At 37.9% G+C, this 26,570-nt stretch overlaps 1 protein-coding gene across 1 annotated transcript in view; it reads left to right on the forward strand.

The window, feature by feature from the left end:
- cfap58 (cilia and flagella associated protein 58) overlaps window positions 1-26,570 on the forward strand; it is a 219,745-nt gene that overhangs the window by 29,922 nt on the left and 163,253 nt on the right. The window lies entirely within an intron of this gene.

The raw sequence follows: 26,570 nt of genomic DNA on the forward strand, positions 1-26,570 counted from the left end.
CCAAACCTGTTTCTGTGTAATGTAGACATTTGTGTATGAGCAGAATAGTGCCGTATATCATTTCATATTCGCCAGTAAGCTAACTGACTATTAGAGTAGCTAATTAGCCAAACTAAATACTTTAGAATGACATAAAATGACCAAAAATGCCATTAAGGTTATTCTAATAGTTGATGCAGTCTTTTGAGCAGGTGGTAACCAAACTAGAGCTAGAACCGTAAGTTCTGTTGGTTTTCATCCTTGTTTTTGAATGCGCAGTTGGGAACCCAGGGACCTCGGGAGATGAATTTTAAAAACGTTCTCTTTTTCCAGTATTTTGCTTAAACAACTAGTACAAAATCAGTACAAAGTGCTGTTGTATTAAAACAGCACTACCTGTGTTACCCACCCGGAAGTAAGTTCTGTGCTGTTCTTACGTGACACTGATTTGTTCTATACATCCCGATAATGGCACTCAGAATGCATCTCTCTGTGTTATTTTCACCTGCAATATATCAATGGCAGCCAGCTGTTAAAAAACAGCCAAATTAAACAAACTGGCACAACTTTAGTACGAGTAATTAGACCTATAACGAAATCAAGCAACCCAAGCAAGCGACATCGACAAAACTAAAATGCTCCCATTGTCATCAACAAAGCTGTTTACACCCCACCCGAGTGGCAGAGCTCAGTTTTTCATGGATGCCCTGTTTGTTGTTTAGGACTCTTCCTCTAATTTTTATAAGCCTGATGGAAGTTTCAGTAAGTAGTACCCTGTAGCTGTGACCTACTGGTATTGTTTAAAATGTGTTTCATTTAAGAGAGTTTATCTTGTTCTGTCAAGCTATTAGCTGATAAGTTTGTACTTTAAGTTTTAGAAGACTTCTTATCAACTCAGCCTTTGGTCTTGTGCCTACGACTGCAGCACACCAGAGTCAGTATCTCAGGGTATAACACAGTCTCTTGTGTATTACTGCATAAATAGTTGGTAATACATTACAATAATCAGCTACTTCATATTTAATAAGAAGTATTCATTTTGGAGCCTTTTAATGCTTTTATTTTGTGCACCAAGTTGACGGTAACCACTTGCACACCTTTTCTACACCAATGCAAGCTGAACTGGCAAAATTGAGCCTAAAATACTGTCATGGTTAAAATAAGAAAAACACAGAAATTGCATCCAAACCAAATCTGATGAAAAATAAGAAAAACAAAATAGCTAATTAACAGAAAGGAACACCGCTAAGAATGCTGTTAAAGTAACACACCTAGCGAGGTTGCATTGGTTTGAAACTCAATAAATTTAGTCCAACTCACTACACATAGTGTATGGTTTAAGGGACACTATAATGCCCTTATAATTTCCTTATTAAGCCCTAACAATCCAGTATTTGGTAATTAAATGTCTGTCCACCAATACTTTACATTAATACTTTATTAAGCAGTGACCAGGGTGAATTAAGCTTTTTCCACAGCACTTTAATTTTGTGTACTACACATCATAATCTTCTCCACAACATTTTGCCCATTGTTATGCCTTGTAAAACCTTATTAGTCCATATTAACCCTTATTAAGCAATAGTAATTAACTTATCAAGCCAATAATTGCTAGTTAACCAGCTGCCCTTTACAAATTTTGTGTGAATTAAAGTGAATAAAGAATTTATCTTCTATGTCACAAATCTTATCTGATCATTGGGTCAATATGGAATATGCTTATTAATGAGCTCTGTAATAAACATGCTCTTGTAAAGCTTTTATTAAGCCTTAACAAACCAGTAGCGGGTAATTAACTGGCTGCTTATCCCTACTAGTTAACTAGAAATGTAAGGTTTCACTTTAGAATATGGATTGAGTTTTTATTTTGAGGTAACTGGTGATTGATAACTATTGATAAAAATAAGTTAAAAATTCTGATAAAGGTACTGAATATGTATTTCATTACAGGGGTTAATAATAAGCTTATTCCATATAGAGCCAATACTCAGGTAAGGATGGTGCACAAGATTAAGATGTATAATACATAAATAAACATTCTCTGGAGAATGTCTAAGTATTGCGTAATGAAGCAGTAATGAACAGTCAGTAAATTAAAGTGTAAAGCTTTTATTACAGGTTTAACAAAGCTTAATATTGGCATAATAATGGGCATGTAAAATGCTGTACAAAAGATTATGATGTTTAATAAACAAATAAAAGCGGCCAATTAGCAGAATTGTTCCTTGACATTCCTTGAGCACAATGTTATTTTGTTCAAATAGAAACCACATTTAATTGACCACATCCTCATGTGCCCTTATCCTCAAATCACTCTGCTGAATTCTGCGTGCAAGTTCCTGTTTGATACTTATTCTGTATCGTGTTTCTGATGATGATTGGCTAGAGCCCGTGCTTCACTTTAATACAGAACAGTGGGATATGTTAGACTATCGAATGCATTTGTACCAGATTGAATTAGGTAGCCTTTAGCAATATATATATTCTATGTAGTGCATATAGTTATCTGAGCTTTCTGAGCTTTTTCTTTTAGTCTTTCTCTCTCTCATGTCTCTTTGTTCTCTCTTTCTTCTCTCATTTTATTTCCACTTTATTTGCCAAAGCAATGCAAACAATGAGCTGTAATTCAATTCATTACTTATATAGTAACAGGTATACACTGATGAGCCATAACATCAAAACCTCCTCCTTGTATCTACGCTCATTGTCCATGTTTATCATCTCCACTTACCATATAGGTGCACTTTGTAGTTCTACAGTTATAGACTGTCGTCCATCTGTTGCTCTGCATACTTTGTTTTGCGCTTGCATGAGTGGATCAGACACAGCAAACATCTCAGCGTCACTGCTGGACTGAGAATAGTCCACCAACTAAAATATCCACTGTGGGCAGCGCCCTGTGACCACTGATGACTAACACACACTGTGCAACTGATGAGCTATTATTTCTGACATGGTGGACTAACAAGGTAGGAGTGTCTAATAGAGTGAACAGTGAGTGGACACAGTGATTGAAACCTCAGCAGCACTGCTGTGTCTGATCCACTCATACCAATGCAACACACACTAACACGCCACTACCTTGAGAATGTCACTGCAGTGCTGAAAATGATCCACCACCCAAATAATACCTGTTCTCTGGTGGTCCTGTGGGGGTCCTGACCACTGAAGAACGGAGTAAAAGGGGGCTAACAAAGTAGGCAGAGAAACAGATGTAATTGTAGAACTACAAAATGCACCTGTATGGTAAGTGGAGCTGATAAAATGGACAGTGAGGTGGTTCTAGTATTATGGCTGATCACTGTATATAATAGCTTATAATAGTAGAACAAAATAAAGAGTAATGAAGACTGAAATGAAGAGAATAATTGTTTTTTAAACAGAAATGCAAAGCGCAACTGTGAAGCGGGATATATGGTGGTAAAATGAGTCGTATCATTAGATGGCAGCTTTTTTTCCATTATATAGAGCCATATTTAGCAGCCACAGTCAGTATCACAACCTCCTCTCCAATTTAACAGTCAGAAAGAAAAGGTGATGCATTATTGATGTTGTCAGATGTTTCAAAGAATGTCTATCTGATTGATATATTTTGGGCAGTAGAGGAGAAAATGTATTTCGTATTATATTTTCTTAAGACTACAGTGCGTACACTGTCTTTCGTCTTGAAGAAAGTGGTCGCTGTGGTCAGTTATACTTGCTTTATACTTGATTTGTTTATGGAAGGTGTTTTTCTACTACAAGAAAGTACAAAAACATTTGACATCAGAAAACTGGAACTGTGATTTTTTGGCCTCTGGTCCTATATCGAAGGCTCCTGTTTTATGGTACTTCAGGGTGAGGTTAAAGTGTTGGCAGTTGAAGTATATTGTAGTTGTTTAACATTTTCAACAGAATCCCAATGTTAAAATTAGGTATTGTTACACAGTTATGACAGTTATTTTCCACAGTCATTTTAATATGTTTATGTCCAAACAAAGAGAATGTCACTTGGATTGAGGTAAATGCCAGGGACTTTATTACAAGCCTACCCAATCAAATATGTACAGAATAATTATTACACTGCTTTTTTTAAGATAATGAAATTTGTTTCCTGTGAGTGCTGTCTTTGTATTACGGCCAATAAAATCATTATGCTCTCTGCCAAGCTCACCCTCCAATCACTGCTTAGCAACCATTGCCATCTGCCACTACCGTAAGCCTTCGGTTTTTATCAGTTGCACCAGGGTTTAAATTTTAAACTCCAGCTGGAGTCGAAGATGTTCCTGGGGGACCTGTGAAAGTGAGATTCCATTCCATTAGAGTAGAATATGCTGGTTCTACCCATCCAGAGTCAAAAACAAATAAAAGACTTGTCGTCTGTTTTTTACAAATTTGGTACATATAATGCAAAAGCTAAAATGAGCTGTGTCAAAATGTCAAATGTCTATTGTTATGGATTATCGAAAGTAAAATATATATGATCTAAAAACATTTTCTCATTTCATCCAAACATTTTATCCAAGCATGATTAGGTTTAGGTTTTTAAATTTGCTGTGTTGTTTTTCTTGTCTTTGTACATTTAACGAAGTAAATGTAATTCGTTACTGTACTTAAGTACTTTTTCCGTGTATCTGTACTTTACTGAAATTTTTCCATTTTGGGTGACTTTTTACTTTCATTCCACTACATTTCAAAGTCAAATATCTTACTTTTTACTCCACTACATTATGCAAAATCTGTCGTTCCTTTTAGCTTATGTGTGCATAAAAACGTAACATTTCTCAAAGTCAAAACGAAAGAAGCGTGAAGCAAGAACACTGTTTAGGGTACAGTGTGCACTTTGTTTTGAGCTTGTTTTGACCTGTTGGACATACCTACCCAGTGCAAGTATACGGTTCTACGATGGCGTTTTAGGGCCACTGTTCATAAAAATAAAAATAGTAGTTTTCGAGAATAAACTCGTAATATTTAGAGAAAAAAAGTTGTAATATTTTGAGAATAAAGTCGTAATATTTCGAGAATAAAGTCCTAATATTTCGAGAAACAGTTGTAATATTCCGAGAATAAAGTCGTAATATTGGGGGGATAAAGTGGGCTAACTGTAGGGGGCTGCCATAACGCGTTGGGGTCTCGGTTACTGTACTGGCGTTTGGAGTTCCACACACTCCTTTCTGCTTGTGGATTGATCATTCTGATTATCATTCTCACTGTCTGTGAAACTTCATGCCCTCGTTGAATGGCACCAAGATGTGGCCACCGATAGCCGTGTAGACGACACTGCCTGCGATTCCCCTTCAACAAAACAGACAGACAGTTTCCTCCGAGTCCGTCTGGCTCTTTATTCTAAGTAAACAGTTTTCTGCACAACCGTTTCAGCCGTTTCTTTTACTAATAACAGGCTGGTGCTGATGTGCAGGAGAGACAGGGAGACTGAGTGTTTCTTTATGGATGAAATCGATATGAAAGTGTAACTCCACCAACTCCTCACCGCCCCTCACTTTAACATGAGGTGCTGCCTTCCCTTTGCAAAGCCTTTGGCCACAATATTGCGACCTTTCCTGGTATTAATGCCACTTTAATGTCGTTCTATGACTTTTTTCTCTAAATATTACGACTTTTTTCTTGAAGTCTACTATTTTGATTTTTATTAACAGTGGCCCTATTAACATTATCATGCGGTTCAACGTCAGTGTACAGCTTAAAATTTTGGGAGTGCCTATGCCAACATTAATGATGGAACTAACCTAACTTTGTGTAAATAAACCACAATATAGAAATATGTACACATATGCAGTTGTGACTGGCATGTGTCTTATATTTATACAAACACTATTTCATTTTATAGTAAATTTGTTTTGGCTAGTTTAGACCTACAGATGCAATATAGTGAAGTAAAACTCATTTGTGAACCTGTGTTTAAAGCAAGTTTTTATTAAGCTTAAACTTGTAACTAAGTTGCAAATGAGTCTTAAACTAAAACTTTGCTTGTTTGCAAAAAGTTATTTCAAAGCCACTTTATTCTACCTAATGGAAATTGTTTGCCTTCAGTGTTTTGTGCTTATGATCATTTTAATAGACATCAGCGTCAGTCTAATTAATGACATTGTATTAAAAGATTGGTTTACCAAGAGTGACACTAGAGTATTTTCACCTAAAACGAGTTAATGAGACAAGAGTCTTGTTACAAAAATGGTAATAGGACATTAGAGTCATAATTAATCCTTTAGTACTTTTACTTTTGATACTTAAGTACATTTGAAGGCAAATACTTTTATACTTTTACTCAAGTGGAGGTCTAAAGGGAGGACTTCTGCTTTTACTGGAGTAATATTTTACCTTGGGTATCTCTACTTTAACTCAAGTACATGATTTGTGTACTTCGTCCACCACTGATATAATCACATAAAATATTTTTGCCCTGTAAGGCCTGAAACTCAATGCAAGTACACAAATGCAAATATCAATGCTCGGTCAACGCATTGCAAACGCTCAGTCTTACTGTACAAACTCACTGTGCTCTGTTACATGCTGTGGCGGTTAAAACTCTCAGTACTGAAGAGGGGCGGTAGAGGACAAATCAGAGAGGGATCTACTGTTATTCCAATAGCCTCAACAGCTAAATGTGGACAGTAGAGGAGGGTGAGCTGCTTAACCTCTTCTGTTGGAATGGAAATTGATAATATATCATATTCTTTGTTTACGTAAGCCTTCTTTGTGTGAGACTCAACTGCTCGTCTGCTACGGCAGCAAGCTGGCGATACAGGACCGCTCGGTCAGACAGGCTGTCATTATAGCACCCCTTTCTGTTATGCTCAGAATGCAGCTCACCCTTGCGTTGTGTTGTGAAATTTGTCATTTTTGAACGCAACTATGTGTGAAACCCCGTCTGCGTAGCTTGAAGCATCTGCGTTCACATCCTTGCATGAAGTATGTTTCAGGTCTAACTCTCTGATCAGTCACAGGTGATTAGAACACTGCTGGCTCTCTGTGTGTGAAATGCTGTGACTCTGTGTTGAGCTATTAGTGAGCAATGAGGGCTACAAGGGGAGGAGTCAGAACCCCCTGCTGTGACAACAAAAAGGAGTTTGCCGAGTAGATCTTTGAGTTTAAGCCATCAGTTGGAAGTTCCCTATGTTTGCTGAAGCCCTGTAGACAGTTGAGCTAGTACTTTACTTCATTAGGTGAGTATAGAGTCACCATGCACTATTGTATGACTAATAAGTTCCCTGGACAAAAGATTAGTCACCTTGCGTGTTTAAGGTGGTAGTAACTTCAGGCTCCTGCAGATGGCATGAGGATGATTGGGCAATAAATACCTGCAGGGTGTGTGGCGGGATTCATAGATTGAGAAAAGGTGGTACAGTGCAGTGAATGTCTCATTGATTTGTTAAAAATGGGTCACAAAGCAGATATTAATGATTGGGCAAAAAGGAGTGATTTGGGCAGCCAAAGGCCATAGTCAGAAGGAAATATCTAAATTTGCAGGTGTATTGAAGTGTACGGTCATACGGGTCTACCAGCAGTGGCAAAAATCCCAGTCTGCAGTTCTCACGTTCACAGGGCTGCAAATGTGACTGATTGGCATGATGAACATTCAGGACCATTCACTGATCTGGACCAGCCTGCAAAATACCCAGATTTGAATCCTCTTGAAAATCTGTGGGACTGACTGGAACAACGAGTAAGACGCCAAGGAAGGCATCCACGAAATCTGGCCAAACTGCGCAATTCTTTGATGCAGGAGTAAATGAACATTGATGTCACTTACATCCAGAAGCTTGTCCAGTCCATGCCAAATCAAATCACAGCTGTTATTTGTGCTTGTGAAAGTATTGCACGCTGTTAGGTACGTTTCAATCACAGGTGACTAACGTTAACTGGAGTGGTATGTTATGTGTTAATGGGTCGATCACTGTTTTCAGAATGATCACTTTGTCAAGAGTTTGCTAAGATAATGGAGCTAGTGCTAATGTTATTAGATTTAGCAGTCTTTTAATGTAATCACTATGGCCATTCCAAGTGTCCCACAGGTAGTTGGAAAATGAACCAGAACTAAAACCCTACGTTTCATTGGTTCCATTTCGGGCAGTGCTTGTTTTTGAATGCCTAATATGTGCCAATTTAAGAACAGATAGCATTTCTCGTTCATTTCGGTGGTTCATTTTCTTCAAATGCCACTGTATATACAGATGAGTAATTCACTGATTTGTTTTTTGTTTCTGGAGGAGGAGGGCAGAGTTTAATGGCCAGTGACATATTGGACCACGCTGAAAAAAAGTAATGCACTGAATTGACTGGATTTGAATGTGTACATCAGTTCCACATGAATTAAATATATTACATTGATACAATTACTGCCAAAGGTAAGTAAACTGAAAGACAAAATTGTGGCGATATGTTTTATTCATTTGGAAATGATATATGCTTCAAGTCAATTCAACGCATTACCATTTTATACACTGCAGTAGAGAGGAAAAGACTCTATATGGGGATTATTGGCCAAAAGAGCTTTATATTTTATTAAATATGGATCAGTCTGATTGAATGATTGCCAGTATTGATCCCTGTTCTGTGTCAATATGTGGTTCATAAAGTTCCTGTTCTAGCCTACAAGCACTATTGAAGGCGTTTCTGTGCATTGCTAGGTTTTTTTTGTTGTATAGATCAACTGTATTTTTAATTGGTTTTTAATCTCATGTTTCAAATCCAGACTTAAATTTCGTCTCATTTTTCATACCTGTATCATAGAAGTACATTATTTTCCTAGGAAATAATAAATACATGACACAGATTATTCTACAATACCTCCTTTATGTAAATACACCCAAGGTGTTGTCAAAATAACATTCATTTTTGACATTTGTGCCTGCAGTCCAACCATATATGTACTTTTAATAGATAATTTAGTCATATAAAAATCTAAATGCAGTAGGTTGGCATGACTGTATATTTGAAATCTTTAATAATGTTATATATTATTGCATAACGTTTTGCAAAATATGGCAGCTTTAAAAGTATTAATTGCAAAACACTTGTCTGTACGTTTTTGATTTCTTCAGATGTCATACAGCACAACAGAAAAACAATGGATTTGAAAGGAATTTTAACATACTTTTAAGAAAGAGTGGGCAGGGTACTGTATCATAAAGATGCCCCCTAATGACCTTCATGGTGCAGTGCCAAGGTCAGTGGCTAAGCTGGTTAAACTGGTATGAACACCAGAAAAACCATGAAAATGTGCTGTTGTTATTATAGTAATATTTTCATTACAAAAAGTATAGCCTTAAGTTGAAGGACAAAGGTCAAAAGGGGTGTTCAAGTACAAAGGCTAGTTTATACATGTTTTCAGAGGTGGAAAATAACTCTCTCGTTCTCTTTTTCTCTCTCTGTCCTCTTTCTCTGACCTCTCTCTTTCAATTCAGTTCAGTTCAATGGTGCTTTATTGGCATGAATGTAATAAGATACACTGTTGCCAAAGCAGTTTCACATAAACAAGAGAAAGATATCATCATAGATTACAATAGAACACTAGAAATGAAGTTATTTACAGGATTATTAATCAATAAAGGGAAAGGAAAATAAAAGAATCAAGATAATTTCAACAATAGTTTGTTGATGTTGTCCCTCAGGTTGTGACAGTCTGACACACATCGTGCACTCAGAAATAAAGGTACTAAACTGTCACTGGGGCAGTGCCCCTCTTGTCACTGGGGTGGTACCCTCTGGTACTCAGTACTTTTAGTCAGGGAACATAATTGTACCATAATCTATTGAAATGATATTTTCTAAGCTGTATTGACTCCACACACCCCGCCTCGTCTACAGGCTTTTTATTTTACCGTTCTGTTTTAAAACATTAGGTTATGAAAATGTACAAATATTCATAATATTTTTCAGTATTACTGCAGAGCTGAAACTCAGGACAGACGCTGCTCGCTTTGTTGTAGAACTGATTTCTAATGGAATCATGTTTAGATCAGTCTGTTAGGAAGTGCAACTGCGAGTGAGAGCCTGTCTGGCCTCTCTGGGTGACCAGCTCTGTCTGCGCCGGTCAGTTTCAATGGCCAGATTGTGCTCACAGAGTCTGTACACTGTCAACACTTTCCTCAGTTTTTTCTTTTTTTTCAGGTAGGTATGTCAGGTAGGTTGCTAATGGGCCGATTTGCTCGATTTAGGGCCGAATAGCACTGAAGTTTGTGTTGCTCTGTAGTTTCAGTTCAGTAGGGGATGTAATTGTGTTTTTGGTTGGCAGTAAAATGGTTTGGTCTGGTGTTCTGGAGGGATCAAGGTGATCTCTTTATAGCAGAAAATGATATTAATTTTCCTCTTTCCTCTTTCTTGGTTTCTGTCTGTGACCTCTCTCTTTCTCTCTCTCTTCTTCTTCTTTCTCTGTTTCTGCCTCTGACTCCTCTCTTTCTCTCTTCTTCTTCTTTCTCCATTTCTGTCTCTGATGTCTCTCTTTCTTTCTCTCTCTCTCTTTTTCTCTTTCTGTTTCTGTCTCTGACCTCTCTCTTTCTTTCTCTCTCTCTTTTTCTCTTTCTCTGTTTCTGTCTCTGACCTCTCTCTCTTCCTTTTCTCTCTTGCTGTCTCAGTCTTTGTCTCTCTATCTCAGCTCTGACTCATACAGCGTTCATTCAAGTAAATAACATGACTGGAGCAAGAGGGCATCGAGACAAGCCAGTGACATTTAGCCTGCACCTTCCTCTGCTCTCTCTCTGTCTCTCTCTCTTTCGCGGTCTCTCTACTGTCTGCCTTCACACTCTCTACGTTCTCCTCTTTCTTCCACACATTCTGTCTCTCATTCCTGCCCACTGCCCTTCTTCATACCAGTGATGCTGTCACAGGGTATGTGTACAGATATGGTGATATTACCTTTTTCATGCTTGCCTTCCAGTCTCCCATCCTACCCCCCTTTCTCTCTCTCTCTCTCTCTCTCTCTCTCTCTCTCTCTCTCTCTCTCTCTCTCTCTCTCTTTCTCTTGCTTTCTTTTTTCTCTGGTTTCTCTCTCTGAGCTGAAGAATTGCATTGGATGATAGGTGCTAGCCTCTTGTCCTTCTATGGGCCTTTCACCTCTCTGCCACCCCTCACACTTGTCTGTTTTGCTCTGCTGCTCATGTTTCTCTTCCCTTGAATCCTCTCTGTTTTCTACAGTTCAGTTTAGTTCAATTCAGTTCAGTTCAATTCAGTTCAATTCAGTTGAATATGCTTTATTGGTATGACAAATAATGCTACATTTCTATTGCTAAAGCTTGGATTTACAAGATTTAAAAATAAGGAAAATAAAAGGAGACAGCTGAACTACATAAACATTAAATCCACCCACTAAGTCTCCCCCTCTATCACATAATGCTACCATGCTGGGAGGGTGAAGGCTAGCGTGAGCTTTCTTTAAGACAGTTGAAGCACCACCACATCTTCAAACTGCCACTAAACGTGCTTGTAGGAGAACAAACTGCCAGTTCTGTTACGGCAGACTCTCACGCTGAACTTGCAATGTCCTGATGATAAGGCTAACATTTATGCTGTGCTCACATGTTGGGCTTGCGGCTGATGGTGGCATACTGAAATGGAAACGTTGCCATGGTGACAGCATTACTGCCGAAAGTTGTTTATTAGTGGCAATGTTGATTCCCCTTTTAAGGAAAAAAAAGGCAGGAGGACACTGTGCTCTTTATTTTTTTGTCATTTAATACTGGCTGATCCTGGACTTCAACAATCAGATATTCAGTGTCCATGGCTCATTTATTTCACTGCTGCCGTCGACAACAAAAGTTGGGAAAACTGAACTCTTGACGAACGTTCCCCTGACCGCCGCTGGATCCACAGAAAATGGTTAATCTGGTTAACTGTCGTCTCCCTCCAATATGTAAATGCAGCATTAGATGGTTGCGCCCAAAATACTGATTATTTTGATGATTAATCAAATACCGAAGAATAAAATGGGTCTTAACTGTGCAATAACAGACCATGCAGAGCCTTTCAAAGATTCTAAAATACTTGGAAAAACAAACAAGGATTTTACATATACATTAAAAGAATATTTAAAATGCACGATATTGGAAAAATGCAAATAAATGAGTGTGTTCAGGCTTCTCACTCTAATAGACAGCAGTAGGAACATTTTAAACAGGCATTATCATTAATTAAACTGTCGGTTAATCAATGTTGATTCATTAAGGATGTCAATTGTGAAATTACTTTTTTTAAATTGATAATTGAGTTTAATCAATAGTCTTGCATTGTGTAATTGCAGTTTTTCTTACTTTTTAGTCTCTCATGCTTATTATAAGACTGCAAAAATGGTATCTTGGCATATGAACTTATCTTAAATCTAGTTGATATAGCTATAATTTCTCATTTTGAGATTGCTGCTTATTATAAAATGATTTAACTTATTTCTACACATTTTATTGTTTTTTTTTATAAAGCATGTTTGAAATAAGCAAAATTAGCAGTCAATATAATGAGATAAATCAACTTGTTATATTGACTAGATTTAAGATCATTTCACTTACCAAGATATCCTTTTTTAATTGATCCTTTTATCCATTTCGCTTGTTCATTTGTTGGAATTCAGACTTAGCTATGGAAAAAATGGCTTCGGTACCTGAGCAAAAAGCGCTTTCACTAAACAATATTTGTGCAATTTGCAGAAAAAAGTCTTAATTTCTGATTAAAACTGCTGTTCTGTAAACATCACTGGTCGTCTTGTACACATGCTACTCTTTGTCTCTTCACTTAAGTGTGAAAGCCCCTGCTTGTGTAATGCTTGTGACAGTAGGGCAAGATGGCACAGTCACGCTCACTGCTCTAAGAATTCCACCATGCTTCAACTTAATGCCCCAAGCTCAGTTTTTTTCCTCACTGTCTCAAACAATCATTTCAAAGGGCCCAAACTTCCAAACTGACTATTGCCGTATCACAACCTGTCATTTCAGTTATCACAGGCTGAATACAGATTGTTCAGAGAATATATATTTACACATACATTTATTTACAGTGGCCTAAAGTACGGTACTGGGACAGTGAAGTCCCGGGGGATTCATGAAAGTCCCAGAAGTATTTTTGCTGTATTCTCATCAATTCGGGGTTCACTGGAGCATTGTATATGATGCTGTTTCCCCTAGTGATTTGTTCTAACATGATAGTGAACAGCAGCATAGACAACATTTTAAGCTTGAACTTGGTGTTCAAAAGTTTGGAATCACTGTTTTCAATAAAACAAAACTAATTTGGTGGCAAATACGTACATAAAATAATTTTAATGGCATGCGAGTGCTGAAGGAAGATATTTTTTTTTTATAAGTAAAGGTCCAGAATGTGTCAACACCGTGGTAGATAATTCCATAATAACTGAGAAAGCTATAATGCATGGCTTTATAGGTTGATTACTTTTGTTAAATGGCAACATAATACAATATAATTACAAACATACACTAAATATCACCAGTGTCACACTAAGCTTCACACCAGATCGATATCAAGTGCAAGTTTAATAAGAGCCAGATAAGAATAAAGAAGCAAAGGGGCCTGGGAAGGCCAACCATATCAAAAATACAACAGCATACAGTCCACAAAACACAAAGCAGCAATTGTGGTCGAGGTCCAAACACACAGAGTCAACAGAAGAGAAAACGACAAGACAGCTCAGAATTGCAGGGAAGGAAACCAAACAAGACTTTGCAACACAAACAAGACTTTGCAACACAATATTAAATATTATACAAAATGGCCTCTGATTAAACTCAGGTGCATGTTCTGAACTAGTATTCAGGTGATTGTGACTTCTGCTGATGAGGAGGGGAGTTGTCTGCAGCAAATATGACAACCAGCATGACCTCAGAAGGTTTACCAGAAAATCCAAACTAATGGTAAATCAAAAAGATCTGAGAGGCTACAGTTACCTCAGTTCCCAAAAGGTATGTGACAGTAGTTTAAATGCAAATAAAGACTAGATTGGAAGGATGATAAATCCACTTTACCTGTATTTAGGCCAAGACAGTACACAGAAAAGATATTTGATGTTTTAACTACATTCTTTTTTGTAAATATACATTCATTTGATACTGATGACTGCAACAAGTTCCAAAAAATTAGGACAGGGGAAACACTGAGAAATGTTCAAGAAATGTCTTAAACAGGTGATGTAGTCATGCTTGGGTATATAAGGAGCATATAGGAAAGGACTAGTCCTTTAAGAGCAAGGATGGATCTTCATGAGCAAGGGTGCCAAAAAAACTCTATGGTGCATAATATCATCAAAAGATTCATGGAATCCAGAGAAACCTTGTGCATAAAGGGCAAGGCCAAAAACTACAACTCAATGCTCACGACCTTTGATCCCTCAGAGGGCTGTGCATTAACAACTGGCATGCTTCTGTGACGGATATGACACCAACACTACACTATTCTCAAGTATGTGTGGTGATATCCGTCACAGAAGCATGCGGCTTTAATTACCAGTCACTTCAACAGGCAGCAAGAAATGACCAGCCCAGCGCTACCACAACACGAATAACAGGAAGGGGGGGTAATGTGGGAGGACACGGCATCCGAGGAGGGTAGACACTTCCAACACACTGAAACCCATCCTCTTTGGTTACAATTACTCTAATTAACTACAACCTAAACCACACAGTGGCAACAAAGCTGTCACAACAAACTGACCTTTTTAACCGGGAATATGGCGCGGTCAGAGCTACTTTGCATGGCCACAGTCCCAGCTCCTCACGGCCGCACAGAGATGCCACAATACTTTGACAAACTGTTGTCAGTAAACTCTGTTCCTCACTGCATCCACAAAACACTGTATGATGCACAGGGGAAGCCATATCTACAACATCTGGAAACGCCAGCGACTTCTCTGGGCTTAAGCTTGTTTGAAGTGGACTGATGCACAGCAGAATGTGTATTATGGTTTGAATCCACTTTTCAGATTATTTATGGAAATAACAAATGTTGTCTTCTCTAGGGCAAAGAAGGAAAGGATCTTGATTGTTGATTGCAGTGTTAAGTTCAAAAGCCTGGGTCTGTCATGGTAAAGGGGTGCATTATAATAGTCTTTTTCAGGGACATCCGTGCTTATTTAAAACAGAATTTACTAATCACTATCTGTCCCACAGTCCAAAAACATGCAGTCAGGCCAATTGGACATGCTAAAATTGCCCCTAGGTGTGAGTGTGTGTGTGAATGTGTATGTCTGTCTGTTTGCCCTGCGATGGACTGGCGACTGGTCTGGATCACCTGTGTTTTTAATAATGGAAAAGCAGCAGCAGGATTCATTTTGAAGCAAACAGAACCACCTTAAATGGCCTGCCGAGAGGCCCAAAGTTTTATATACACAACTCTATAACCTAAGAATAACTCAGCTAGTTTGTATTGAAGTCCCTGAATAATAAGCTTTAGTATGTAATGCTAAATTTTAAGGGGATTTTAAGGGGGTAACTGCTTAGATGCATTCAAATGTCTCAAAATACAGTTAATGGTGATTCACCTTGATGGACAATGACTTGAATCATACTATTAAAGCAACTATTCTGATCCAAGAAGTGAAAGATTCATGACTGGCCCAGTCAGTCACCCAACCTGAACCCCACTGAGCATGCACTTCACTTAGTGAACATGATACTGAAAGCAAAAATAAAACAAAGCAAGAAACAAACAAAAAACCTCTCAGGATAAACAGATACTGAAAACAGCTACATTATAGGGCTGACAGAACATCACTAGGGAAGATACTCAGCATCTGTACATGCTTATAGATCACAGATTTCAGGCAGTCATTGATTGCAAAAGATTTGCTACCCAGCTGTGAATATGACAGTTTTAAGATAGGACTGTGATTCCTATATGGTTCACCCAACATATGTAAATACAATGTGATATGAAGGTTAGATGATGCTTAGTGGTGTTTTCTTAACATTGTGCCAAACTGTTGATTTTGACACATCTAGTGTTACTTTCCTAGACAGGAATTAAGCCTAATTCTGGACTACAGAGCATTTTAAATAGAGCTTCTCTATTAAAAGGAGAATGCAGTCCAGGACTAGGCTTAATCCCTGTCAGGGAAACCAACTACTAATATTTTGGCTGTGTGTCTGATTTCTAGTTCTGGTTTTTCAGCTTCATGACGGTCTGATTTATTGCCATTGACACTTCTTTGGTCCTCATGCTGAGAGACAGCAACAACAGACTCCAGATGCAAATGCCACATCTAGAATCAACACTAGGAGCTCTATTTTTGTGCAGTCGCAAGTGCAGCTTGCTATAATGCAGGTACATTGCTAATTTGGTTGGCTGCGAGCCAATTTTTCCCCATTTCCTGTTGTTTTGCTGGCAGAAACGAACTTGCCTGACCTGACGTGTGGAGTGACATAAATGGTTGCGGAACACTGAAAATTCACCAGTGCGGTGGTATGTTTGAACCCACTTTGGTCCATAATTGTGCTTGTGTTACTACCTCCCGAGACCCACTCTGAACACAAACATAATTACAGTCACCTTTGTTTAACATACATGCAAACATTTAACAAAATTCATCCATTTGAATGCTGAATATGCCATTCATGTGAACCATGTTAATTTAATGAGTTTTTAATTTTAGGAAGGGGTGCTGCCAGCAGAGAACAGAGAATCTCTCCTCTCCTCTAAACACAGCACAACAGCAGTTCATGGTCATTATTCAGCCAACCCACAGATATAGTATTTCATTTTTATTGGCCAGGCAGAGCTAAGAATGAGAGCCATGTTTCACGAGTGGTGAAGTTAGTTTCATTTTCGCATATTCGGAAATCTTTCTTTAAATTTTCAAATGTGTGACGAAAAAAGCTTTATATGTGTAAATAGTCATTGTTAGCAACCATGACAACCAGCTTCCATTAAGTCTGTGTCTATTGATAGATTGATGTAGAAAACATTGATTTCTGTGGACTGTCTTAACCTATGAGAGCCAAACGACTGTAGCAATCATCGGGATCCAAGCACTATGTGCCTTATGGAGCCAGTGGAATACACATGATGGGTTTTTAGAATGGCCTTTATTTATAACAGATGTGGGGTCTTAAAAGGAGATTTTGTACAGACTGACCTTTTGACTTTGCTAGGGTAAGCAATGAATTTTTAACAATGAGGTCAAAATACCTTGAAAACAGTACAATATTTGGACATGGCTTGTATTTGCATAGCTGATGAACTAAATAATTGCACAGCAATTACACCTGTACTTTACTCGTAGAGTGCACCAAAATTTTATGTTAATATTACGAAAAACATAACACTTGTAGACATACAGTGTTTGTATCATACTGATTCAACATAAATAGTCATCTTCACTCACTTACTAACTAAATACAACTGACTGAATGATTCTGTCCGTAACAAATAAGATGTAGCTACTAAATGGAGTTATGGCATAACTGAAGCCTGGAAAAGGACCTAATAAGACATAAACCCCATTCCACTGTCCTCATCAGAGCTCAGTCATACTGCAATAAGTGCTGCTGTACTCACATAGTTGTGATGATTTATCAAACTTGTGCCTCCATAGTATACCAGCCTTTTATTGTACATTTGCACTTAGCATTTTTCTCATCGTCTGACAATTTTAAGTGCTCCCATGATTTCTTGGGCATTGTGCTCTTTTAGCTTTAATGGCCATGTGGAAATCCTCTGAATACTATGCTATATGGCCAAATTTATTTATTATTTTATTGTTCTCCTGGCATCCACCAAACCCAGATTTATTCATCAGACTGCCAGATAGTAAAACTTGATTCATGACTCCAGAGAACACGTTTCCATGGCTCCAGAGCCCAGTGGCGGTCTGCTTTACACCACTCCAGCCAACGCTTGGCATTGCACTTAGTGATATTAGGCTTGTGTGCAGCTACTCAGCCATGGAAACCCATTTCATGAAGCTGATTTTGCCTTCAGAGGCGGTTTGGAAGTCTGTAGCAAGTAACCCAACAGATGCATTTTGTACATCCTACGTGCTTATGCACTTGGTGGCCCTGCTCTGTGATTTTGCATGGTCTGCCATGTTGTGACTGAGCTGTTGTTGCTCCTAGTTGCTTCCATTTCAGAATAACAGCACTTACAGTTGTCCAGGGCAGATCTAACATGGTACAAATTTTACAAACTGACTTGTGGCAAAGGTGGCATTCTACTGCCAACATTTGTCTGTGGAGGTTGCATGGCTCTGTGCTTGATATTATACATCCCTGACTCACCCGAACTCAATAATTAATAAATAAACATACTTTTGGCCATATTATGTACATAGAGAACACTAATGGAACTAATGAAACAGATTTATATATGTTCGACTTATTTGGGCTGACTTCACGCCTCTAATAAATGAATGGAAAATAGCAGAGCAGCTAAATGTCTACTTAGTTTTGGTCCCCTGAAATAGGGGCACTATGATGAAAAGCAAATATAATTGTATGTACCCTCGACTTAACATTGTATTGAAAATGACATACTGCAATGTAACCTCATAGTCATTTTTTGCAATGTGGAGAAAAAGAAAACTCTGCCAGTGTCTAGTTCATTACTGACTGCACTGCGAATGTGATGGTGTTACAGTTGAAAATTGTCCTTTAATTCAGACATTAAAGGTATAGCTGTGGTTTTGCAGGTCGTCTACAGCTCAGAATACAAAATTGCTTGAATAAAATAGAGCAGCAGTTATATTACTTTACCTGAACAATAGAGGACAGTTATGGGTCAGCAGTGCTGCAATCGCATAAGCTGTCATAGCCTTTTATGTGCTGAAATTTTGATACAATAAACAAATGATAAAAAATTCATCATGCGAGAGTCGCGCTCGAGGCAGAGCTTCACTATTTCATAAAAGTCACAATATACATTGAGTGGAGGAGGGTCTTGGGGGGTTATTTCACAAGGCAGTGATTTATTAGACAGCTATGTTCCTTCAGTCAGTGCACTGTAAATTTGGTGTTTTCCCACTCTAACACACTTGACTTCATTTCCTAATTACCTAATGAGTTGAATCAGGTGCATTAAAGCTAGAAACACATCTGCAGCATAGAGGTTCCCAAGACTGGGATTAAGAACCAGCTACCTTAAAGGCATACTCCAGTGTTTTTCAGCTTAACCTCTATATGCTGCACCTGTATCATATGATGAATGATCACAGGCAGTAATTTTGATGCATTTCTCTGTACTCAGGAAAGAACAGAAAACTCATTAACTCAGAACTCCCCTACATCAGAAGCCATTGGGCTGCTGGATTCCATGAACATGTTTGAAATACATGATTATGTGGTGCAAATTTGAAACAGCAACTTGTACACTCTAACAGAGGCAGTACTGTGTAAATGTTAGAGACTACCCTTCATTCATTTAATTTCCAGTGAAAATAATCATTAAAAATGATTTATTTTTCAGGAAATCAGATATAAGGTAATCCATTTGCACAAGGAAGTAGAAAGGTAAATGAAAATAAGTGTGAGTTATGAGTTCAAAAATGATTAAAATTGAGACTCCTAACAACTGTGCAAGACCTGGTAGACCACCAGAACTGTCCCCATCAGACTTAAGAAATGAAAGCTTTCATCTTTGAGAGAGAGGAGAAAATCAAGCTCTACTCTTACTTCTGAAAAAATCCACAAGTATTTCTGTCCATCCTTCCACTGTGAGAAGACAACTCGGCACTATGAGTATGAAAGGATGTGCAGCTGTCAAGAAGCTGGTACTGAAAAAAGGAAATGGGTCGGTGCATACAGTTGTATGGACAGTGTGTACAAAGACTGATTAACATAATGCGTAACCAAATTCGATTAGTGCGAGTTCCACCTGGAAACCTTAAGCTGTGAGCTGTTAGCAAGTTAGCAGCGGTGGTCTGTGGAGGACACTTTCTCTGCAGCTAGTAACAAATGATACAACCTATCGAGGATTCATAACTGCAGCAGCTGCGTAACCCCTGAACCCCAATCAGCTGTGAGTTTGAGGGATGTTTGAACAGTGAGTGAGAGCTGAGGAAGGCAGCTATTGAGGTAAATAGAAAGAGAGGATTAAAAAACAAAAAAACAAGCTGAACAAATGAAACGAGACTTACCCCTATCCACAGCCCGCAGTATTTCTGCACCTGTGAAGAGATTCAAAACAAAGCTTTACAAATTTTTTGGTATGTTCTCAGCTCGTAAGTTCAGAATCACAGTTCAATCACAGCACAAATTAGTTAGCATTAGTAACTTTCCCCACTGAGTGCGAATGACACAGCACAATAAACTACAAATTGTACCAACTACCTCAGGTGGGGCTGTAGAATACTATGTGGAGCAAACTATAACTTGAACTACTGCAAAGGAATGAATAGAAAGTTACCCGTATGCATTCGGGTGTTTTTGTTGCTTTTCTCCGTGGTACCGAACTCGTACCGAACCGTGACTTCTGTGTACCGTTAAACCCCTAGTGTTTGGGATCATTTAGTTCCTCAGAAGCAGAAAATGGAACCAGCTTCTAAGACTGAATTTTGAAGGTGTGGAAAAATACCCCTGCATATTTCACTGTAGAACAGAATATCCCTGCATATTTCACTGTAGAACAAAATATCCCTGCATATTTCTTTGTAGTACTGGGCCTGAAAAGAATGGAAGCTGTAATATTGTGAAGGGTGAAGGGTAGACACACTAAACACTGAAAAAATGATATTTAGTTGTTGAGGCTTCTGTTGTTTTCTGTTAAATACACACAAACACACAAACACACCACATACACACACACACACATATATATATATATATATATATACACACACATACATATGTATATACACACACACACATACACACACACATATATATATATATATATATATATATATATATATATATGCTTTTCTCCTGACACTGGAAATGTTCTTAATGGACATTTTGACTGGAAATTAAATAAATGAATGGTGGTCTCAGACCCTGCACAGTCCTATATTTGTTTTGGGTCAGGTTATTTGCCTCAGTGAGAAGTTCTGATTTATGAAATAACCTCCATGCCCTCTCAGCCATGTGCGTCAAAGCGCTGTCGGAGGTTCGCCTCTTGTCTTTGCTGCCTAGATTGGAAAAAAATAATTTGTTGGGCCAATTGTGTTAAATTGTTTCCCGAACGACCTCGGCACAATTCATTTACGTATTTTATTTCTTTTTTCCGCGGGGGAGCCTTTAATTTCAGCCCCTGGTCCCGATTGGCCGCTGCAGACTGAGGGTGTTTTTACTGGGTGATGGATGGAGCTCAAGACTGGTTGTCATCTTAATCAGGGTTTCCACGGTGATGGATGTTGTCATCTTAATCAGGGTTGCCACGGTGATTGATGAGATGGGCTGTGACAAGCGGGTCAGTGATCTGACTGGCTGAGGAGAGGAAGAGGGGGCGGGGCTGTTTGCAGAGAGAATACGACATGAAAGAAACTGCGCTATTATGACTGCTGTAGCTTTCATTGCTCTCATTATCTTTATTGTTACTGTTATCTTACTATTGATTTCTTGACAGGGTGATCATGGCAGTAAAGCAAACGCCGAGGAAGAAGAGAGAGAGAGAGAGAGAGAGAGAGAGAGAGAAAGAGAGAGGGAGAGAAAGTGAGAGACAGTGAGAATGAGAATGTGAGAGTGAATAGTGTGGAGTTGCGGCTTTCCGCTCCACTTCTCCACTGTTTCAGACAGATGATCCCTCTTTTTTCTCCTTTTCTCCATGTTCTGCTTTTATCTTCCTTGCTATTTCTGTTTTCCCTTCTTCTGGCGGCCCTTCCATTTTTGTTCTCTCTCACTCTCTCTCGCTCTCTCTCTCTCTCCACGGCACTTATGTCACTCTCTCTCACTTATGCTCACTCATACACTCCCTCCTTCTCCCACTTACTCATGCAGTCACTCATCTCTTACATGCATACTCACTCAAGTTCAAGTTTGGCAGTGCTTTAGTGGCATAATTATTTCAAGTTACATTACTACTAGTCTCTAAAGATTAGTAAAAGCCTCTGACTATCAGCAAGGGCTGTCATGAATGTAAAATTTCAGCTGGCGATTAATTGTCCTATAAATAAATGCAATTAAAGATTGAATTGTCTGTTCTTGTTTGTTGAATGCAACTATTAGGGTGCAAGCCTAAAGTGGACAAATTGGTTAATTAGCCACCTTAACACCTAGCTTTGTTTTTTTTTAGTGTCTAATGCTGGTTGTACAGTCGAAATGATACACTACACTGCTGTGCACACGCCTCAATATTCAGACAGAATTATCTATAGCAGGGGTCAGCAAGCCAAATGTTAAGAAGAGCCATTTTGTCCTTTCAACAAAAATCAAACCACCTTGAGAGCCACAACATTTTATGTCCATTTTACCATCTTGGCTATAAATATGTATCAGTGTATGCTATTATCGTCGTATAGGCTAATAAATATAAAGAAAAACGCAGACTTACTTTGCTCTGCTTTAAGCTTTAGCACAAAGCCGGTTTTCTCACATCTCCGGCAGGAAACAAAAGTAGAACAATTTCTTGTAAAATATCTCTTAACGTTCAATGATTATGAATCTAAAAGTCGGCTTCTCATTCGCCAGTTTCTTGTTCGAATTTTCCCGTTACACCAGATTTTAACTGCTGCACCGTTTAAGGTGGCATGGGACAATTCAAACAAGAAGCTGGGGAATGAGAATCTGACTTCAGCTTCGTGACTTTTAGCGTTTGACGTTTCTCGTTGCAGATTAAATGTATCAGGAAATCTTATAAACTCACAATACGTCAATCCATCTCCAAATCATTGTTGTCCATCTTAAATCTTTCTCTTTGACTTTTCATTAGGTACTAGCTAGGTGAGATTGTTTTCTGCATTTCAGGGTTAAAGGTTGATGAATTAGCAGTTGTAGGCTGCTTTTATTCCAGCGTTTAAGAGCATTTATTGTTAAAACTGTGTTAAAACGATCAGCAGAGCTTTGTTTAACTGCAAAGAAGGATTATTTTATTTTTACCTAAAAAAGTAATTCTGCTGTGGAGCCGCAACAGGACAATTAAAGAGCCACATGTTTCTGACCCCTGATCTACAGAATCATGTGTGAAGTCAAGCAACGCTACACAAAAGGGAAAATCTGTGCAAAAACACTCATTCTGCTAGCATACATACTAAACATGTTAGAATTAGCTACATAGCTCATAAATACATCAACATTACTCAGCATTGCCCTCTATACGTGTTAGAGCACCAAGCTAGAAGGTAGAACCTTTTGTTTTCATAATCCTCATGATTGAATACATTTACTACTTTCTTTTATTTAAATTTATTTTTCTCAACTCACCTAATTCACATTTTGCTTAGAAATCTAAAGACTGTGGAAGTTATTGTAGTCCTAAATAATATCAGTCATCTTAAATAATTGTGATCATCTTAAATAATTGTGGTTAGGCCAATATGTAACAATTGTGATAGGCCTACCTTCCACAGAGACTGAGGGGTTGCATTGCTCAACATTGTCAAAAATGGCCCACTTTGACAGGAATGGGCTGTTTGACTGACATGAAAATGACCAGTACTGCAACAAAAACAGGCCTATGTGAAACAAAGTGGGCAAATGTGAGGATGTGTATTATTGTTGTGTCACTAAATGAATGGTTATTAATTCAAATTTGCTAATTTGCTAACCATTTGCTAATGCATATACAGCAATTATATAATTATTAACAATCATTGACAATCTATTAAATATAAAACTCCTTCTGGGTAAGGGGGGGTGGTGAAGGCTATCGCAGTGGTCATTGGGCAGAAGGCAGGAAACACCCTGGACAGGTCACCAGTCCATATAAATATATATATATATGTGTGTGTGTGTGTGTGTGTGTGTATATATACATATAGATGCTTTGTCTGTCTACACTCACAATTTCACTCTCTCTTTCTGTCTCTCTTTTGTTCTCACACTTATAGCCACTCTTTCCCTTATTTATTTACTCTCTGTCTCTCTCTCACCCTCTTTCTCACTGTCTCTCACTCTTGCTTTATCTCTCTGCCCCCTCATTGTTTGCTTTATTGGCGAGAACATCTCCCAAAGAAATCAATAGTAAGATAACAGTAACAATAAAGATAATGAGAGCAGTGAAAGCTACAGCAGTCATAATAGTGCAGTTTCTTTTATGGTTTCTCAGTATCATTACCATCCCAATCCAATACCCATAAGAGTGTGCTGAAGCACACATATATACACACACATGTGGAAGCGTTTGGGGAGATGGTTTAAGGGTAGGAGCTGAGCAGGTCATGCCGAGCCATTGTGTGGAGGCTTTTTACGGGTTGGGTTTAAGAGCACTGGTGGATTTCTTCATCACCCCTCAGGCTATGTCACACTGAAATGCTTCTGCAGCGTGTCCTTTCCCCAAGATGAATTGTATGTGTTCTTTCTCGGGTAACTGGGAAGAAATTCGGGATTCGATTTGACATTTTGTCCAAACAGATATCTGCAGGGTTCGGAAGTTTTTCACAGTGAAAGAAAAAGTAACTTCCACCTGACGCCTACGTATTAGTGCCGGCTCTTCACTTTCTCAGCTTCTACAAGTAACGAGTTATTACTGTTATTTTGCTACACATTCAGTTTTCTTATTATAATTAAATGTTATTACACACAGTGGGGTCCAAAGGTCTGGGACCACTAGTGAAAATGCTTCTATTTTGCATTTGTTTCTAATTTAATACAAAATCTATATTCCTAATTCTCTTATTCAATTTGAGTAAAACGTAGATTGTTTGAAATAAAAACATTTCTTAATATTTGCTTTGTCCCTTTTTTGATTTAATGACAGTGTAAACTCAAGCTGACTGCACAAGCTTGTGCAAAACCTCTGATGAGTAGATCAAATCCAGCTGAGAGTCATCTGAACACGAGCTTCATGAATAAATTAAATAAATTATAAATAAATAAATAAATAAACTGACCATTTAGTCACATTTTGCTTCAGTTTGAATAGTGACCTAGAAATCCTGAATATTTCTTCATCATTTTACCTGTGACAATTTTGTTTTTGTTTTAAATGTTTCTACGTTCTAAAACTTTAATTTGTTCCAGGTTTATATGAAAAAAACGTCCCCATAATTTCTCGGACGTTTGGACCCCACTGTAAATATAGGGGTATAATGATTCACAAAATTCTGAATTCTGTTCGATATGATACACTGGTGTCTTGATTCCCTTTTTCAATAGAAAATGCTCCTCACATTAATATGTTAATATACAATATTTGAAACAGAAGCTGTGCTTTGATGCTGTAGCCACAAGCTAACATACTAGCCATGAGAGAAATTGCTAGTCATGATACAATAAGACAATATGCTGCAATGCAAATAGTTCCCTACATAACCATATATGCTGCATACATACTTATGTAACGAATTACATTTATATTTGATCGTGTTCTGTGTTGAGTCGGCACTTCTGACCTTTTTTCTGTTTGTTTCAATGTTAAAAATGACAGATATGGCAGAAATATAAAGGCTGTTTTGCTTTCTGCAAAACAAGAGAACAACATTTCATCATATTGACATCATAACAAAATATCTTTTATGCACAAAAACAAATGTGGTTTCAACTGATAGTTTAGACTCCACTTATTTCTCTGCTTGTTTTGATGAGTTGCGAGTGATAAATGATTTATATTCAATGACACAATTCTTTTGTTAACACTGAAACAACCTCTAGAAGTATATATTTACCACTTTTGTTTTGCTATGCATTCAATTTACATCATTGTTTACATATAACTATATCATTACACAACTAATTACACAGCTCATAGCACAATGAATTACATTTACATTCAATTTATATTTGACAACTTTGAGTCTGCATCTCCAACTTTTTTCTCTTTGTTTCGATGTCAACAAATGACAAAAAGATGGCAACAAAGTAAAGTATGTTTTTTCTTTCCAGACTATAGATACAATAGGGGTGTATCTACATATGCATCTCTAGATAGAAAATTAAACATTAGCGAAAAAGACAAAAAAAAGAAAGAAAGAATACACACGAATGCTGAAACTAGACATCTGAGATGTGAAGTAAAGTCACATGAACCAATTAGTCAAAACTTGTATATGGGATTATTTGGATTGTGAGGAGCAGAAATGCAACCAACTTCTAAGACTAAACTTTTGAGGTTTGAAAAAACATCCCTGCCGATTTCTTTAGACAATCTGACATCATGTACGGTACTACATGTTTGTTATGATGTAATTCAAATCATAATAAAATATTTCATCTTCTACTTACAAATACAAGTGTTGTATTGATTAAAAAAGTAGAATCTACACGTTCAACAGAATTTGTCCACTTCTTTTATTGAGAAATAATTACAACTGAATCTCTCCATGCTTTTGTTATTGCTGCAGATTACTGTGAATTCTACAGACTCAAAGTCATGTGCCAGTGCATCCAATGGCCAAAAGACAGTCTCTCTGTCCCACAGTTCATGTTGGGCAGTTCTCGGTCTTTCTTTCTGTCTCTCTCCTTCTGTCCTCTGTGCTTTCTTTTGCAGTCCTTGGCCTCCAGTCAGGAAAAATAATAGGCTTTTTGAGTTGTGTAATTATTTCATGTTAGCCTCTCATGCGCTTGTATGAAGTG

The sequence above is a fragment of the Colossoma macropomum genome, unplaced genomic scaffold, assembly GCF_904425465.1.
Source record: "Colossoma macropomum unplaced genomic scaffold, Colossoma_macropomum, whole genome shotgun sequence".
Classification (NCBI taxonomy): domain Eukaryota; kingdom Metazoa; phylum Chordata; class Actinopteri; order Characiformes; family Serrasalmidae; genus Colossoma; species Colossoma macropomum.